The 7808-nt window shown below is 41.4% G+C and overlaps 1 pseudogene; it reads right to left on the bottom strand.

Annotated features, from left to right (window-relative positions):
* On the bottom strand, positions 1-101 carry LOC147931005 (small nucleolar RNA R71; annotated as a pseudogene).
* Positions 102-7808: the final 7707 nt, after the last annotated feature.

The raw sequence follows: 7808 nt of genomic DNA, 5'->3' as shown, positions 1-7808 counted from the left end.
AGAATCAAGCTGTCTTCCTTCAAGCAGAGACCAGATGAAGCTTTCAAAGCAGCTTGGGTGAGATTCAAGGCTTACCAAAGGGACTGTCCACACCATGGTTTCTCAAGAGTTCAACTGCTAAGTATCTTCTTCAGAGGGTGTGACTGGGAGTATCAGTTGGCTTTAGATGCTGCAAGTCATGGGAATTTCAAGACAAGAATGCCAGAAGATGCTGAATTGTTGATTGAGAACTTAGCTGCCAGCAATAGTACTAAGAGAGCAGATGCTGAAAGAAAGAGATTACATGGAGGATATGACTCACATCAGTTAGCTTCTGTTAATGCTAAGCTGGATTCTGTGCATAATCTCCTTGTGGGTAAGAAATCTGTTCATTTTGCTGCTGAAGTTGAGACATATGAGCCAGAATCTGATCAAGGAAATTATGAAGAAGAAGAGGTGAACTATGTCTATGGGAATCAGGGGCAGAGGTTTGGAAATCAGCAAGGTAGTAGGTCTTACAGTGGAAACAGCCAGCGCAGTAACTTTCAGGGCAACTCTTCTGGTTTCACACCCAAACCTGACTATCAGAAGCAGCAACAAAACAGTGGATTCACAAGGACTTATGGCAACAACTCATATCAGTCTCCGCCTCCTAAGTCTACTGAAACTAGTAAGATGGAAACTATGCTTGAGCAGCTTTTGCAAGGCCAAGAGCAGATGACAGTGACTTTCAATGGGAAGCTGGATAATGTCTACACTGATCTTAATGGGAAGTTTGAAGCTTTGAACATCCATGTCAAGAAGCTGGAAAGTCAGGTTGCGTAGACTGCTGGGTCTGTAAAAAGGCAAGAAGGTTATCTCCCTTCAAGAACGGAATCAAATCCTAAACATTCTTGCAATGCAGTGACTTTGAGAAGTGGCAAACAACTCCATCCTATACCCCAGAAGAATCAAACTGATGATCTACAGGAGTTGATTGATATAGACGACGAAGAAGATGTTTCTGCCGAGCCAGTATCGACCGACACACATGGGCATCGGTCGACACCCAAACCATGCGAAGTTTCGGACAAAATCCCAGAACAAAGCGTCGATCGACACCAACCAGGTGGCATCAATCGACGCCAACCACGGACAGAAACTGCGAATGTGAAGTCTTCTACTCCAATTGCAGAAAGAGTTTACACACCTAAGGTTCCATTCCCCAAGAATCCAAGGAAGTCTAAACAAGAGCTAGATGATGCCAAGTGCAAAGCCATGATGGATAAGCTTATTCTTGAGTTGCCTTTGGTTGATGCTGTTAAGACTTCTCCAATGCTTAGGAGATATGTCAAGAGGATGGTAACCAAGGATTTTAATGCTGAGCAAGGAGTTATGATGATATCAGCCCAAGTCAGTGCCATCATTCAGAACAAGATCCCAGAAAAACTTCCTGATCCAGGGAGCTTTGTTCTTGATTGCACTATCTTCACTGACAGATTTGCTAGATCTTTGTGTGATCTTGGTTCTAGTGTCAACCTTATGCCAAGATCAGTAGCACTCAGCCTGGGAATGACAGACTTCCAGCCTACTAAGCTCACTCTCATCCTTGCTGACCGGTCTGTTCGCATTCCAGATGGTGTTCTTGAAGATGTTCCAATTAAGATTGGTGAGTGCTTGATACCTACTGATTTTGTGGTGTTAAAGTATGAGGAGGAACCCAAGGACCCTCTTATTCTGGGAAGATCATTCTTAGCTACTGCTGGAGCTATAATTGATGTCAAGAAAGGTCAGATTGGTCTCAACATTGGTGATTTACAAATGCGCTTTGACATGGAGAAGCTGGTTAAGAGGCCGACCATTGATGGCCAGACATTCTATGTAGACACATTGTCTAATCTGGCTGAAGAGATATTCCAGGAGCTGCATCCTGAGGATCCTTAAGAGAGAGCATTGGTTGCTTCTGCTGAAGAAGCTGAGCATCTAGATGACATTGCTGCTGGGTTTGTCAAACTGCTTGATGCCAATAAACAAGTGAAGAAGCTGGTTGCACAAGAGGAATTGGTTTGTACTTCTCCACCAGCTGCAAAGGTTTCTGATTGGAGTCTTGAAAAAGCTCCAAAGGTTGATCTCAAGCCACTTCCTGCAGGTTTAAGGTACGCATATCTAGGTGAGAACTCTTCTTATCCTGTTATTGTTAGTGCTTCCTTAAACAATGCAGAGCTCACTTTATTGCTAAGCAAGTTGCGCAAGTTTCGCAAGGCTCTTGGCTATTCTCTTGATGATATTGCAGGAATCTCTCTAGATTTGTGTATGCATAGGATTCATCTTGAGGAAGGAGCTAAGACATCCATTGAGCATCAGAGGAGGCTGAATCCGAATCTGCAAGATGTTGTAAAGAAGGAGATCATGAAGCTGCTGAATGCTGGGATCATCTATCCAATATCTGACAGCAATTGGGTTAGTCCGGTACATGTTGTTCCTAAGAAAGGTGGAGTTACAGTGGTGAAGAATGACAAGAATGAGCTGATCCCTACAAGGACAATTACTGGTCATAGGATGTGCATCGATTACAGGAAGCTGAATGCTGCAACGAGGAAAGATCACTTCCCACTTCCTTTCATTGACCAGATGTTGGAGAGGTTAGCTAATCATCCATACTACTGCTTTTTGGATGGTTACTCAGGCTTTTTCCAGATTCCTATTCATCCTGATGACCAAGAGAAGACCACCTTCACTTGTCCCTATGGTACCTTCGCTTACCGCAGAATGTCTTTTGGTCTCTGTAATGCTCCTGCAATATTTCAGAGATGCATGATGTCAATCATCACTGATATGATTGAGGATTATATGGAGGTGTTCATGGATGATTTTTCAGTTTATGGATCTTTATTCAAAAGCTGTTTGGATAATCTCTGTAAGGTGCTAGCAAGGTGTGAAGAGAAGCATTTGGTGCTAAACTGGAAAAATGTCATTTTATGGTTAGAGATGGCATAGTGCTTGGCCATAGGGTTTCAGAAGCTGGAATAGAAGTTGACCGCGCTAAGATAGAGGTGATGACAAGTCTTCAACTACCAGAGAGTGTGAAGGCAGTGAGGAGCTTTCTTGGACATGCAGGGTTCTATAGGCGATTTATCAAAGATTTCAGCGAGATAGCAAGACCACTTTCTGCTTTGTTGTGCAAAGATGCCAAGTTTGAATTCACTGATGAATGTCGCATAGCCTTTGAGAGGATTAAGCAGGAGCTTGTGAGTGCACCTATTGTTCAGCCACCAGATTGGGATCTTCCTTTTGAAGTAATGTGTGATGCTAGTGACTTTGCAGTGGGAGCAGTGCTGGGACAAAGAAAAGATAAGAAACTTCATGCAATCTATTATGCAAGCAGGACACTTGATGAGGCACAAAGAAATTATGCAACAACAGAGAAGGAGTTGTTGGCTGTGGTGTTTGCTTTTGAGAAGTTTAGATCTTATCTGATTGGTTCAAAGGTCATTGTTCATACTGATCATGCTGCATTGAGGTACTTGATGCAGAAGAAGGATGCTAAGCCTAGGCTTTTGAGATGGATCCTTCTTCTACAAGAGTTTGACATTGAAGTGAGGGATAAGAAGGGGATAGAGAATGGTGTTGCTGATCACTTGTCCATGATTAGGATTGATGATGATGTCCCAATTCGTGATTGTCTACCTGAGGAGCATGTGTACCTTGTTGAAACTGGGTTTCGGACTGATGATTTCAAGAGTTTGTCTTCGGATGCATGTGGTATCGATCGACACCATACTGGCATCGATCGACACCCTTTGTTTCCCGAATCAGATTGGTCGAATGATGGAGATTTAGCTGCTGTGGCTAGCTCCAATCAACCTTGGTATGCTGATATTGCCAATTATCTTGCTGCAGAGGTAGAACCTGATCAATTCACAGGCTATCATAAGAAGAGGTTCTTGAGGGAGCTAAGGAGATATTATTGGGATGAGCCTTATCTGTATAAGCATTGCAGTGATGGTGTTTACAGAAGATGTCTAGCTGAGGCAGAAGTTCAGCTCAACCCAAAATCGAGCTAACCCTAGAATCCTCATAACTCTCTCATTTCAGCTCCGTTTTGAGTGATTCCAAGCTCTAATCCACTCGATTTTCTCTCCTCTACCTGGATTTAGTGTCAATTTCGTGTTTTGGAGTGATGACAGCCAACAAGAGGACTCGAAAGAACGACGGCGAAGCTTCTTCTTCAGCTCACCCACCTCGTCAATCCGACCGCCGTCCGCCTCCGCGAGCTCCGGCAGACCTTCCCCAGCCTCCACGACGTTTGACGACGGCTCCCACCACTTTACCAGACCTCTCTCTTCCATCTCCCATTCCATCAAGGTTTCCATGGCCAAAAGAAGAAGGTCAACCAATTCCATCAGAGAGAGAATGGCCTCAACACAAGCTTCCTGAGTTTAATAAGCCTGAATTCATCAACAGGCCAGTGGGTGTTTGCGGAGAGTATGAAACAATGCTCTACAATGCATGGTTGGGAGTTGAGATTAAGCCTACAAGGTTTGTTGATCAGAGGTCCGCCATCCTGTACTACGGTATGTTCTTAGGGCTGTTGCTACCACTTTGCAGTGTAAGATGGAGCCTATAAAGATGCGAGCAGCAGAGCTTTATTTTCTGAACATTGATTTGCGTGCAATGATCCCTTCTTTGGCTTCTGCTGAACGTCGCGACCCTCAGTGCCTCAACCTTGGGGCTATTTTCGCACATCACTTGGTTGAGCTTCAGACCAAGCCATTTTCGGGTACTGGAGTTAAGAGAGAGGCTGTGGGGAGCCTTATTACTGCTATCCTTCAGTTCAAGAAGATTCCTATTGCTGGTTATAGTGTTGTCACTAAGAGACAGCTTATGGATGAGCCATATTTGAGGAGTGCACACTGGCTGAAACCAGGTTTGTTGTGGAGGTTTGTTGATGAGACAGGAGAGCACTTTGTCCGCCTTCCACGACCTGATCTTACCACCATCGCACTCCGCGGTGATGATCCTGAGCAGTTGCGTTTTCGCCCTTCACCAGATGACTATGTTGTTTATGCTCCTTCCCGTCGCCATCGCACTTCGCGGACTACTACTGATGCTGCAGCTGCTACTAACCCTGCTGGGGGTTTTGAGACTGGTTCTTCTTCTGGGACTGCAGCATTTGAGTTTCCCGAGCCATCAGAGGATCCTGCTACTATGGACCAGGGAGCTCATCAGACTTATGTGGTTTCTGCTTTGCGTGCCATCTGGAATGGCATGGCTCGACTCTCACAGTGTGGCTGCATTCGTCCTACCAGGCGTACTAGGCGCAGGTCCCCTTCGCCATCTTCACCATCTGCTGAGGATGCTGACGATACTGATGATGATGGTGGTGCTGATGATGTTTCTGTTACATTTTAGCTTATGATCATAGTTTTTCTTTATCTTTTTCCCTTTCCTAGGATTGAGTCATTTTTTTATTCATGCTTTGAGTCAGTTTGTGTTTGAAAGTTGTTTGGATTTATGAACTATCTATCTATCATGTTGCTTTTAACCTGTGTTTGTGTTTGAGTGCTTCTTAACAGAATTAACATCAAAGGATTGACCCAACAACACACACAACTAACTGCAACTAACAAGGAGATTCGGCCAACATTCACCATTCGCCGAAGGTGTCGATCGATGCTGCCTTGCATGGTATCGATCGACACCACTGGGTAACCCGAGAATCTGTTCACTTTTTCATTCAATTTTTCAACACAATTTTTGTTTCTTGACTTTTCCCTTCTTTGATAACACTGGGGACAGTGTTGTTTAAGTCTGGGGGAGGTTAGTACTAACTACTTACTTGGTTTTTGTGTCTTGTGTCAAAACCGTAATTTTGTTTTTATTGAGTCAAATTTTTCAAAAATTTCTGTTGAATTATGATCTCTAACTGATGGTTCTTGTTCTTTGGCTAACACTCTAATGATTCTTGACTAAGCTTGACCTCAGAACTGAAGTGTGGAAAGACTATGAGCTGTATCAACAATCCTGAAAGCCCTTATTCAAAGGATATCTAGTTCAACCAATGCTGTCTCAACTTTTATCAGGATTTTAACCGGACTTAATCTCTTACTTTGGGGTTCGAAATCAGTGGACTAGACTTCTTCTTCAGGCCATACAAGACAGTACAATTTTTCAAAGTATGTCTCCCCTCTCTCTTCCCTTCACTGCTTAAGAAGATTCAAAAAAAAAAAAAAAAAAAAAGGAAGTGAGAAAAGGGAGAGGAAAGGAGATGTAAGAAGAATGTCTTGGCCTGAAGAGAGTCCACATGCCACTGTTTGAATACCACAAAGTAAGAACTCACCTGTACTTGCTTTAATTTATGTAATGAGATGGCAATGGTTAGACTGAAGATTCCAGAGGATTGTGGGATTTGAGTAAGGAATGTTGATGCTTTTCAATTGACAAAGTATATGAAGTAAGTTCTTGAGAGTCAAGGCGATAAAGAGTGCGAAGATCAGTTACCAGCAGTTGAGTGAATTCTATGTTTTCAAACCTCTTTCACAGGTTTAAGTTTCTGTTTTGCTTGAGGGCAAGCAAAGGCTAAGTCTGGGGGAGTTGATATATCATGGTTTTTACGGTTTTTAACCATGATATAAGTGTGCTTTTTGAGTCTTTTGATTTGTTTCTAGGTTATTTTTGAGTCTTAACAGGTTATTTAGGAATTTGGCACGAATGGAGCAATATGGAACAATCTGGATCATTTTGGAGCACTTTACCGAAGGAAATCAAGTTGGAGTCGGATCAGAGTACGAGCGTCGATCGACACCACACAAAGGAGCATCGATCGACACTAATGTTTACCCGACGAGAGAACAACAAATTTGGAAGTTTTACAAATTTGCCCAAAGTCTTCTATAATTGCAACATAAGCCCCTGGACGTATTTTAGGATATATATATATATATATTGTTTTTGGGTTTTAGAAACCCTTAAGTTATTTTCTAGCAGTTTTGAGAGAAGGATATTGAGAGCTTTTGGGAGAGAAAGATCTGCTTTGTAGAGAAGAATTCTTGAACTCCCTCTTCTACTTTTTAATATCTATTGCATGTTATTCAGAATTATGATTTGTTCTTCATTAAACATGTCTGAGTAATTTGCTTGTTAGGTTTAGGGTTTTTCATAGGGTTTTTATGATTTATTAGATCTGAGATTTTTAGGGTTCTTAATCTTTTATGATCTTCATCCTTGGTTGTTCTTCACAATAATTCTTGATTGATCACCTAGAATTGTTATCTTAGGGAAATAAATTGATATGAGAATATAATTGTTTTCCTGATTAAACCATTGATGAGCAGAATTGTTTCTTACAAAGAGATTTGAATTAATAATTCTGTGAACTTATCTAAACCTGTTTTTAAAGCTGATTTATTACTTAGAATTTTACAAAGAGATTTGGATTTTCTGGTTTTAAATTTAGATATTATTTGCAGTGAGAACTGATTTAATTTACCAAAAGTTTAGAGTTCTAGATCTGATTTTTATTGCTTGAACCTTAATTAATTTATCTGATTTAATATTTCATAATTTCCTGAGAAATTCCCTAGGCTTAGCTCTTTTGATTTTCTGAATTCACAACACTTTTTTTTAAATATTTGCATTGCTTTATTTTAATTCAATTTAACTTGTTTAGCGTAATTTACAAAACTTTACAATCTATTGTGTTTGATCTTGAGTCTCTGTGGATTCGACCCCTAAGTACTGCAGTGATCTCTTGTTTGAGAGAGTAGCTCTAGGGATTAATTTGAGCATATCATACGTCTTACTATCATATTTAAGTGGTCTTGCAAAGTGAAGAACAAATTATATAGTTC

This window comes from Camelina sativa, chromosome 12 (genome assembly GCF_030686135.1).
Source record: "Camelina sativa cultivar CO46 ecotype springtype chromosome 12, ASM3068613v1".
In the NCBI taxonomy this organism is placed as follows: domain Eukaryota; kingdom Viridiplantae; phylum Streptophyta; class Magnoliopsida; order Brassicales; family Brassicaceae; genus Camelina; species Camelina sativa.
The sequence above is the reverse complement of the archived record's forward strand: the minus strand, read 5'-3'. Positions and strand labels throughout refer to the sequence as shown.